At 43.7% G+C, this 12,113-nt stretch overlaps 1 pseudogene; it reads left to right on the top strand.

Moving 5' to 3' along the window:
• LOC149324456 (uncharacterized) overlaps positions 1-12,113 on the top strand; it is a 51,026-nt pseudogene extending 38,913 nt beyond the window's left edge.

Genomic DNA, 12,113 nt, shown 5'->3' with positions numbered 1-12,113 from the left:
TGCGTCTGCCCTGAGGTGTAGGTGTCGATGCTTCCTCGCCTTCAGAGCTTTGGGAACTGTTTGGGATGCAACTGCGCACTTATTTAGGATTTAAAGCTTTTGCTATATGTCTCGTTTGTGCGGCCCGCTTTCACGTCGTTCGGTATCGGTGATGGTTTGTTATTGATTTCCGCTTTCTCTTATTTATTCTTGGTTGACTGCCACCAGCTGTGCTGCCGGCGATTCTCCGTGCTCGGAACTATTCCCAGGCACGGGACCCTACCCATAGACCTCCCTGCACCACACTCACCAGTTTTTTTCGGTATTTTTTCCCTTGCCCTTACTTGCATTGCCACTAGATAATTTTTTGCAGTTTTTATTTACGTGCAGATTTGTTAAATGCAATACCAATTTTCGTTTCATGCTGTGATGTGAGATATCGTGCTTCTTGCTAATGAATGCATGCCTTTTCCATCCTCTCTTGTCATTTGTGCAAAGCAGACTGCTCTACTGGTCGCTACGTTCAATTTAAAAATACCTTCGATGCTGGTGCAAGGCACCCTTGTTGTAATTAACTAAATCCAGTGCGTGCTATATTCTAATAGTTACGCTCTTTATCATGCATAAAAATAGTGGTATTCCAGCCTGCATCTTTCAATGGTTGTGAGAGTCATGTAAATCTACTCAAAAATGTATATGCGGGCATCATATACAATCTGCTCATTTCTTTTGTCATGGGTCACCTCATTGCTTTTTGTGTTATATTAATACCCTATTCTAATTTATGAAGCAGTAGACAATTTTTTCTCTTGTCGTTCATGACATTGTTACGGCCTCTGACAACAGTTGCTCTGACATATTTATTTGCAGTTGCCAGCGTCCAGTATCTGCTGGGCCATTCGTGCTTCCGGCTTTTGGCTGTGCCATCTCTCCTCAGCTGTTTGTGGTAGGTGTTGTTTTCCAATGATTCATACCTTACCTGCCTATTTAGAAAAATATCTTAGACATAGGCTCACAGCTGGGTTTAGAAATGCATGCAGAGCTCTACATGCACTTAGCAGCAGAACCTCCCTGTATAATCACATGAATCAGATCCTGAATTACATGAATGTAATTGCATGATCTGTATGAAATAGTCGCTCACGTAGCTCTTGACTCTGCTGCTGTTAACATAATGCAGTTTAAACTGCTTCAGGTGCAGTGACTATTTCGCACATGTTGCCTCTTATGCATATGTGCCCTCTAAAAGGGCCAACATATTCCTTTATCCCTTTAAAAAGTATTGTGTTCTATCATGATGCTTTACCGGTATTTGTGGTGTGTAGACCAAAATTTCACTCAGTATTCTAACATAAAGCGGGAACTGTGTGTCCAATGTCTTCGGAATGCCTTACCAACTAGCCTCTCATCACACATTTCTAGTTGTCTTTATCACGCAAAGTATTCGTAGGTTTCTGCATTTTGTTAGCTGGCAAATATAAAGCAAGGATGGCAGGGTTTTGCAATGTCCATGGGGTATTCTTGCAAAGTTCAGTGTGCATGTAATTTCTTTCTTTTCATGCAACATAAAAAGTGTTTCCTTAGCACTCATGTTTGAGAGCAAATAATGAGCACTTCACCACTTTAAAAATGGAGTCCATTTTTCTGCTGCACTAAACGATAGCTGGCTGCAGCTGTCGTGGCATCGCAAATTCACTAGCTAATATTTACACCTATTCATGATGCTTCAAGCAACTTGCATGCCATGCAAACCTCTTGAAAGTACAGATCCAGCAGTTTCGCCCTGGAGGTGTAGTACTAAAGCGAAAGTAATACAAGCAACAGTTGATGATCTGCTAGGGCAACAGGGTTCCAAGAGTGTGACAAGGGCAGTGGGAGTCCGAGCCAGATGGAGTTCAAAAATTTGACTAGTAGTGGACAGGGATCCTGCGGTTTGTGGAGGACACAGGCAAATTGGACACTTATGGAAGAATTTTTTATCAGCCAAAAAAGATGCATACACAAGAGAGAACCACACAGGACAAGGGCTGGTAAAAGCTTTAGTCCTCTGTGTTTCTCTCTTGTGGATGCGTGTTCTTTGGCTGGTAAAAAAAATTCCTCCGTAAGTCTCAAATTTGCCGGTGTTCTCCACAGACTGCAGGATCCCTGTCTGCTACTAGTCAAATTTCACTGCTCCCCCTTGATTGGAATCCCACTGCCCTTCTCAAACTCTTGGAATCCTGTTGCCCTAGCAGATCATCAGCTGTCGGTTGTATTACTTTCGCTTCAGTGAAATTTGACAAGTAGCGGACAGGGATCCTAGGATTTGCGGAGTACACAGGCAAACTGGAGACTTATAGAAGAATTTTTTTTACCTGCCCTTGTCCTGTGTGGTTCGGTTTTGTGTATGTGTCTTTGGCTGGTAAAAAATTCGTTAGCATGCCATACCATCAGGCCCACCATTCATCCTTGTTTATGGAAGAGGCCGCAGTCTTCTTTAAGTGCACTGCTCTGGGCATGGGATGCAATGTATACGGCTCTTTGTTTTTCGGTAAAACCTGGTTTTTCCGAATTGTTGCACCCTGAAAAGATTCTTAAAACTCAGCTCAACTTCTGCATGCAAATGTGCCAGAAAGGAAGTGTAATTTGCTGGTGTACAAAGGTCATGAACAGTTGGAGAGTAGTGGATGTCTCGTATTTCCTCTGAGGTATATTTTAAACAAATGCTGGTTATTTTAATTGCTGTGTAATGCTTTTTGTTGATCGTCGAGTTGCACATAGTTTTAGATTTTAAACTACATGTGCTGACTGGTATTTCATTGCAGTTATTATACCCATAATTAGTCAGCCTTGTTTGAAGGTATAGGTACGCATTTTTTATGGGTGCTTTGCAGTCAGAATGGTGGATGAATCTTCTGTTAGTTTTCTTCAATGGAACTAAGGCAACTGGAGTGACTGTTCATGTGTCACTCAGCCAATGCTTCTCCCACAGGACCAGCAAGCTTCTGAGAATCTGTGGCTCAATTATCGGAGCTGCAATTGCCCTCCGAGGCTGCCTGCGTTGACCTGTGCAAGGCTAGCGGCTCGGAGCTTACAAGCATTTGACACCATAGAACTATACACAGTCGTCAGGGGCCGTGAGCAAATAATTGTTAATGACATATTGGTAAATGAAGTTTACTGCAGGAAGGTAGTGGAAATGAGACTAATTGTGCTTGCTGAAAAAGCTGTTTTTTAGTCATTGAAACAATGCAATGCTCATCAAATTTGTTACCTCTCACTGATTCCTCAATTTTTTTTTCAGTTGCAAGCGACCAAGAGTTGCGTGGAAGTCGAGCAAGCCACCAAGTTGCGTGCGATTCGGGCCAGAAACCATGAACAGGCTGGGAATATTTCAAATCACCAGTGGTTACATTGACTCAATAAAGCAAGCTTTTACTGTAAGTACAGTGTTTTTGGCACTGCATTGCTTTGGGATGCATGCATTGAGCTGACTGCTAGCTCTGCTGCTACCATGTGTATGCAGCAAAATTGCTTCAAGAACAATAATGGGGTACAGCAAACAAGACACAAGATGGACAAAACGACAGACTACAGGACAACAGGACAGACTACAGGACAACAAGACAGACTACAGGACAACAAGACAGACAACAGATACGACATGCCAAAAACATGACAGACAACACAACAGACTACAGCACGACAGGACAGACTACAGCACGACAGGACAGACTACAGCACGACAGGACAGACTACAGCACAACAAGACAGACAACAGATACGACATGCCAAAAACATGACAGACAACACAACAGAAATTTTCTGTTGTAATCCTGTTGTGTTTTTTGACTGGGCAAGAGGAAGAAATGGGCTTGTGCAGGGAATGTAATGCGAGGGCATGATAACCGCTGGTCCTTGAGGGTAACGAAGTGAATTCGAAAAGAAGGCAAGCGTTGCGCGGGGCGGCAGAAAGTTAGGTGCGCAGATGAGTTCAATAACTTTGCGGGGAAATGGTGGCTGCAGTTGGCAACGGACAATATAATTAGGAGAGACATGGGAGAGGCGTTTGCCCTGCAGTGCGCGTAGTCAGGCTGATGACGCTCATGATGTACGCTTGAGGTGTTTGCACGTTTGTATCAAGAGAAAATAACAATAAGAAACCAAATAAATATCCACCTCTCGGGGTAAATTCGCGGCGGCGCGAGAAGGTTACCTTCACAGGCTGCTACGCGTGAACAGTACGCTATCGACGCAGCCATACACACCGCATGTTAAACTGTAACACACTTTAGCGCTGTGAATTACACATCATCTTCTTCGTCTTAGAATACTGCTATGAAGCCAATATTTGCGCTTTTTGCTGTGTCGCGTACTTACTGATAGATGTTCGCTTTATGCTGCACAATTTAAAAAGGTCATTATTTCAAGATATTCGTTCTTAGCTCTATCAGTACGTTATTGTTTTCTCAATATCTAGACACCAGTCAACTCTTTGAAGACAATAATTATGACAATATTTTTATATACGCTTAAAGTAGCAGCTTTGAAGCGGTATTGTTTTGCACTAATAGAAGTTAAAGAGAGTTTGTTCAGAATATAAGGTGTTCTATTATTAGATGTCATGATGCTAAAGACATAGTCAAATGCGCAGGAGTGTATCCGGTGTCGCAAACTACGTACTGACCACACCGCTCAAGGATGAGAGCCCTAGCTCAGAACCGTAAGATACTCTATCATCATTTTCTAGTAACACTCAATCAAAATGTGTTGAACAGTTTACTAATTAAAGAGGCCGAGCCTAGGATTCCATACGAATCATAAGCGAAACGTTTCTGTATTGAAATTCTGCTTTTTATTAGAAAATGAAAATTTTTAACACAACAATTTATGAACATCAATAGCTTTGAAAGTAGAGGGTGAGAAAATGCCTGCTACCCCTGAGTATAAATAGCGCGTACTGACATGGAAAGACGGCGGCTTCCTATCGCACAGGTTTCTTGTGCTTGCCTTGCTACAAAAATATTTTAATGTGGATAGAATTCCTGGTACTGTCGACGAAACTGTAATAAATAATATTCAGAATTCCGATGTCGTTTTTGCAGTATAAGCCCGCTTGTCCCGTGCGTAAAGACGGCCTACAAGCCTCTCAGCTCCCCTATTCCTCTATTCTCATCTATCATCCTAGCTGAGCGAGATGTGGATTGTGCTCTCTGCGGAATGCGCGTGTCAGAAAAGCTAGGAGTGCCGCACAAGAAATACGAATAATGACCTTTTGTTATTAAAGCTGAACTATAAGGCATTGTTGAGAACATGACTCCAGTTGGTGGAACTCAAACTATGAGGCTGAAGCTGCCGCTAATGCCAGCTGGATTTTTTTATATTTAAGTGAAGGTTTCTAAGGCATGGCTGTTACTGCGCCGGGAATTTATCCAGAGAAATTACAATATATTTCAATACCCACGGTGTCTTCATGCACGTTCTTCATATTTTATACAAGCAATCAGTGAACACTAGGGAGAACAGCATTACTAATTCTGCCCGTTGACTCACTGCTCCGGCTAAGAGCACATATACTTAGTGCTGAGGCAATGAATATGCTTTTCTAGAGCACAGCTCTTTGGCGCCCGTTTCGGCGTTTCGCGGCGTCGCCGTCGCCGTCATCGTCGCTGTTGTCCGTTGTAACCAGCAGTGGACACCTGAGTCGCGCTTTAAGCTGCGAGACCAATGGAGCTTGGAAAGCAAAGGAAAGGCGCATAACTGACGTCTTGGAACAGTGGACACCTTAATCGTGCTTTAAGCTTTGTGGCGGTAGTGACAGATGTGCGCTGCACGCGTTGTCATTGACAAAGTTATGCCATTTCAAGGAAAGGAAGTGCCCATAACTGCCTCCTTGGGTCAGTGGACGCCTGAATCGCGCTTATAGGTACGGGGGGTATTGAGAAAGAAATCATGGCTACAGGCATTGACAACATTGTGCCAGAAACGCGGTGGTGGTGGTGTAAAACATTTATTTACACTATCTACAGAGGTACTGCTTGGACCGTGCCTGAAGGGCCCGGCCCTCACAATCACTAGGAGGCATCCCTAGTCCGGGACCCCTGTGGCCTCCGCGGCGGCCCGGGCTCTTGTCACCAGGGCTCGTTGGTCCTGGAGAGTTGAGCAGCCGAGCAGGGCAGCCTCCCAGTCATCTCGGGTGGGGTGGGGGTGGGGTGGGAAAGCAGGATTGGCAGGGCATGCCCACACCATGTTATACGTGTCCGCAAACACTTCCCCACAGTGTGGACACTCGCCCGAAAAGGCCGAATTGAAATGTAGCGCTCAAGCCACAGGCCATCGGCGTTGAAAATGTTTTACACCCCGATCTCTTTTAGGAAAGGAAGTGCGCATGACTGGTTCTACACCTGGACACCTACAAGGTATCCCATCAAATGATCTAGGATACCTACTTTAAAATGCTGTGCGAAGGCTGACCGGCCGGTGGGTCCCCTACTGGTAGTTCTTGTAATAGAAAAGATAGTTTGAGACCAGCACCATAACCACACGAAGAAAAAAATTGCCATAAACAGATACCAGCCAAAATACATGCACTTAAATTTTATCACGAAGATGTATTTTGAGTGTAAGATTAACCCATGAAAATATGCTAGCTCAAAAGTATGCCTTGGTCCAAAAGAACCTTTTCAAGCACAGCATTTCGAAATAATCCCGTTATATTGCAATCCTCATGCTCTAAAATTCTTATATTTTAAGTTCATAAAGTGTTGACGAATGGGGTCACTTGGTTGGCAGCACTTGTTGACACAACGTTCTTCTGCTTCATTTTAGAATGCATTGTTCAAAACGGCATGTATCAGATCTAAATTCACATTTTAGTTTAGATACTTTCTCAAAAATCTTACTCTCATTTTAACTGTCTTATGGTTAGCTGAATGTTTGATATCTTGCAAGAGCGGTGATTCTGCATCCTGGTTGGTACTGAAATTGGCTTACTTATCCCAAAGTCGCTGGTTCAAAATCAGGAGGCCTAGGTGTCGGCATGGTTATGAATGCGAATCATACAACAACTAGCGTAATTTGCAGCGGGGGGACCGTGCAAGACCATAGGAAGTCAAAATTATTCGAGAGCCCCCAAATGCAGCATACCTTGTTGCCTGTTTGCGAGGATCGGCAAAGCTCTGTGTTTTGTAGAGATGTGCAGATAGTACTTTATGCAAACTGAATCGAGTACGAATATTGCAGCTTTGCCGCAGAACCGAATCCCGACATATCAGCTGCAAACAGCATCGAATACAAATCGAATATTTTGATAGTTATTCACTTCTTGGGTGTATAGTCAATGAGCAGTCGTGAGAAGCAGCGAAGCGCTGCTTTCGCAGTTAAGTCTGTTAAAAGACCCAACACACTGATCTCCATTTGCAAGGTTTCAAAACGAAGTCGATGTATTGACTTTATCTACGTCATAATATGCTCATAAGAAACGTACATTGTGCTCTTGACGACGAAAAATAATAAACTAGCCCCACATCTCTCTGCATGACATGGGCGACACCTAATTTTCCAGGCATGCTTCTGAGATCCGGTATAAATGCTGGGTTTGTTGAAATAGCCTGAGCCTTGCCGAATCATCCAAACGATGAAGCCTTGCTTGAGGATTACGAACACAGCAAGGCAAATGAGCTGCACCGTGACGCTCAACCCTCCATCCCGTTCATACCGATCGCGGCTGCATAGTAACGCGATGCGTATGGTCTTTGTTTTGGGAATAGTCTTGAATGAAATCGCGGCAGGCGTTATTCTAACTTCGCGCCAATTATTCAAAATGTATTAGAAAATTTGAGTATATACTCGATTCGTTTAGAATAATTTTGAAGATAAACTGCCTGATTCTTTAGAATATTCGAATTCAAATTCGGTATTTGAAATTTCTGAACATTACCACACCCATATTATGTTGAAATTTACCTGTTGTATAGCAGTGATACATTTTTGAAAGTTCTAGCTTTTTTTCAGGAAGTGCAGACTGTGTCTGCTGCTCTAAAACTACTGCACTCAAGCTTAGACCCGCCAAGCGTTACTGATGACACTTGGAATATGGCAAGAAAATGCCACCAATACTCCCTTCACCTCTGATGTAACAATGTGCTTTGTCTCTGTTATTGAGAAGTTGCACATAACAAGTTATGAATACAGAAATATGAAAACGTATTTTACTGTATTATCAAGAATAGAATGATTTTTTTATTTGCTTCATTTTAAGCATAGATAGAGCTCATTTCGCCATCCAAGATGGCTTTTATGGTTTGGCTGGTTAGTTTACCGTGTTTAACGTCCCAAAGCAACTCAGGCTACGAGGGGCGCCGTAGTGAAGAGCTCTAGAAATTTCGAACACCTTGGGTTTTTTAACGTGCGCTGACATCGCACAGCACATGTTTCTTGCAGTTTGAAAGTAAACGGCGTGCATGAATATTAAAGTCTAACGGTGTGAATTCGAAGGGAAATAACAGGTAGCACTGGGAGCCGATGGCTAAGATGAAAGAGTGCATTCAGTAAGCTTGAGGAGATGAAATGGCATGGAGAAGCCCCGTAAGAGTTTATTGTGATGTCAATGGTAGAGGTCTTTCTCCGGTAGTCATCACGTTTTGATCTATAAAGACGAAAATTATGAAGCGTTCACTCTTTAAAAATTGGAATGCATTGTAAGCGCAAATGACCAACAGTAAAACGAATGCATTTACGCTATATTTCATTAAGCTCGAAATTACTTATCCCGACATGCCTAAAACCTCACTTAACCTAATCTGCAATTCTTTAACGTAATAGTTAAGCGTAGTTAGGACTTGGTTGCGTAATTTCGTAGGCGGCTTCAGGTCAGAGAAAAGAAACCATCAGCAATGCTTTTCATCACTCATAGAACCTCTGAAATCTAGTTTTTTTATCTCACCGCAAGTTGGACAAAAGCAGCCAAAATGCTTTCAACCAATACTAGCTTTGTCTCTGAAAATCACGACATCTTCTTTTGACGCGCAATTAAGATATCTAATGTGATTTTCTACCTTATATTGAATGACTTCTCTACAAAATATACAGGTATTCAAAAAGCTTCCTACAGTGGACTGGGCCAGTGAATTGGGTTTTTATTATAATTTCATTAATTTCGGCTAATTACAAAAGGAACGGCCTTGAGAGAACGGGACCTGGCTTCTCTTCGACGCCAGTCACTGTCCCAATGTGGACAGTTCACGCAGAAGCATTTGTCACGGACGCACCAACCACTTTCGGAACCATTGTGAACGCAGGTGTCATAACATTCCGAGAGGTTACATTCATCAGCCACGGCAGTGACGACAAAGATGACAGCAGCCAGAATTGCAGGTGCCTTGACGGTCATCTTCTCAGGAATGTTGGGAAGGCAGCGCTAGTTGGTTGGTAACAACTTTATTCATAGTCCTGCAGAGCTTTCGCCGACGGGGCCTTAGGTCTCCCACGTGGGGAGGCAGCGCTAGTAAAGGAAATAAATGTTACAAGATTAACGTCTTAAAGTCCTCACACGTCTTCGGAAGCCGAACAGGTCATACTTCCGACATGGAAGTTGCGCGGAACACACACACACGCACACGCACACGCACGCACGCACGCACATACACACACACACACACACACACACAAGATGTTACGAGACGAGCGCTCGTCCCACACTTTGTATTGTGTGTGTGTCTTTTGCGCAACTGCCATGTCTGAAGTATCGAACCAACTACCCGACAACACGTTCTACTTAACAGGAGTCACATTGTTTCATATCTAAAAATGTGCAGGCTACATGATCATTTCGAAAGCGTGACATTTTTGGAATTCTAACCCTTTCAAGTACTTTTTACATACTTACTTATGTGCACAGCGAACGCGTAGGTTTTTCGTTACACTGTCAGTTCCAAGCATTCGTTCCTTTGGGAACGATAATTTATGATCAACTGCATTGAGAACAATATAAACTATAGGACATATAGCGGGTGGTGAAACTGATATATAGAAAAAAGTGAGCGTTGAATTAGATCATTCCCCATTACCTTGCACACAGATTTTGCACTAGTGCAAGAATGTCACTTATTATTTTTTTCAATTTCTGACCTCATGCGCTTCATCTAAAAATTAAGTTTATACACGCTTCCTGGGCTATTCGTTTCACATATCTTGCATTTTGATATTTTAAATGTTTTGACAGTGTGTAAAAAATTTATTCACGTGTGCAAAAAAGTGCGCTTTGTCAAGTTTCTAAGAGTTTCTAAGCAAAAATTAAGTTGGCTTTCCTTAAGTATATATGTATATATATTGTAATGTGGCATGCCCGCGAGGACCCAGTGCAGGCAACCGCTGAAGAGGACAAAGACAATGCTGCCCAATGCCCGAGACCTGTTTTGGCTGAACCGCCTTTCTGAGCTGACTGGACGTCGCGCTGACGCTGCCGTGGTCGCTATCTTCTGAAACACCTAGCCCCCTTACATTTGGTGGAGGAGTGACTCGATCCCCATCCTGGAACTTCGCAGCAGAACATTGCCGCCGGCGTCCGCTATGCCTGACGAACTCAGCAAAACCTCGCCCACCCATCCTGCTACCGTCATCTGTTCCGGTACCACACGGCAACGTGACCCCGCTCTTCCACGGCCACGCCGATGAAGACGTTGACGACTGGATCTCCACGTATGACCGCGTGAGCCGCTAGAATAACTGGGATGACACCATTAAACTGTCCACGGTTATTTTCTACCTCACGGACGTTGCCCTTCAGTGGTTCAGGAACCGTGAGGCGATCCTTGCGACTTTGTCGGCGTTTAAAACTGCCTTTGCGGATGCATTCGGCCGGCCTGCCGTTCGCAAGCTTCGCGCCGAACAACGGCTCCGTGATCGCGCCCAAGAAACTGGCGAGACATTCACTCGCTTTATCGAGGATGTTGTGGACCTTTGCCACCGTCTCAACCGGTCGATGTCTGAAGCAGATAAATTGATATATATATATATATATATATATATATATAGATATATATATATATATATATCAAAAATTATTTCTTGGCAGCTGATTGATTAATATAAGATTAAGTCACCAGAAATTGAAAAACAAAACAAGATTTAATTCACGACGTTTCGGCTGGAGGACCAGCCTTTAATGCAATTTACTGTTTTTAAGAAATTTTTTCTGAACAAGTTAGTGTGATGACGCTACATGTATTATTATGTTGGTACTTTTTGCTTTTTTTTCCAGTGTGTGTTATCTCCTTGTGTGCCATAATGTATAGCGCAGAATTTATTGCCGCTTGTTGGATGCAATGCCAACGTGAAAAAGGGGTGCGGGACCTCTGTCAAGCTTCCGAGCTTTTTTTCCTGTCTCCTCTAATATAGAGAAAATAAAAGGTTGATTGATTGATCGATCGATCGATTGATTGATTGATTGATTGATTACAGTAAATTTTACTTGGGACTCACTGCATTTCGTTTTTGGTGTTGTATTTGTTGATAGCCTTGTGCCACAAAATTCAGCGCATTTTTGAAACAAGCAAACAGCCCCGCCGCGGTGGCTCAGTGGTTACGGAGCTCGCCTGCTGACCCAAAAGACGCGGGTTCAATACCGGCCGTGGTGGCTGAATTTCTTGAAGGCGAAATTCTAGAGGCACGTGTGCTGTGCAATGTTAGTGCAAGGTAAAGAACCCCAGGTGGTCAAAATTTCTGGAGCCCTTCACTACGGCGTCTCTCATAGCCTCAGTCGCTTTGGGACTTCAACCCCAACAAACCAAACCAAACAAAACAAGGAAACAAAACAGCGCCACGCGAACGCATCTCGTCAGCGAGGGTCGTGAAACGGGGAAGAAGGAAACCCCTGGTGAGCTACTAGCCTTGCGTGTGTGACTTCCCCCTCCACCGCCGCTCTCCGGAGGGAATGAGTCAGCCACGATGTCGATTTTTCTAGAACGTCGGATTCGTTTCTACGCGATGTTCACTGAGAGGGCGTAGCCTTGCGTGCGCTAAGACATGTCTCCCTCCTCTTGACTCGCACGTCAGTGGCGGTGCGGCGCCAGAACATTCGAGATGCTCCTCGCGGCGACTCCTGGCTTCTCACCAATGAGGACGCGCCGCCGGCGCGAGAAGGAAAAGAAGATTGA

This window comes from Amblyomma mixtum, unplaced genomic scaffold (assembly GCF_055824585.1).
Source record: "Amblyomma mixtum isolate Tamu unplaced genomic scaffold, ASM5582458v1 scaffold_31, whole genome shotgun sequence".
Taxonomy (NCBI): domain Eukaryota; kingdom Metazoa; phylum Arthropoda; class Arachnida; order Ixodida; family Ixodidae; genus Amblyomma; species Amblyomma mixtum.
Note: the sequence above shows the minus strand (reverse complement) of the source record. Positions and strands in the feature narration are given on the sequence as shown.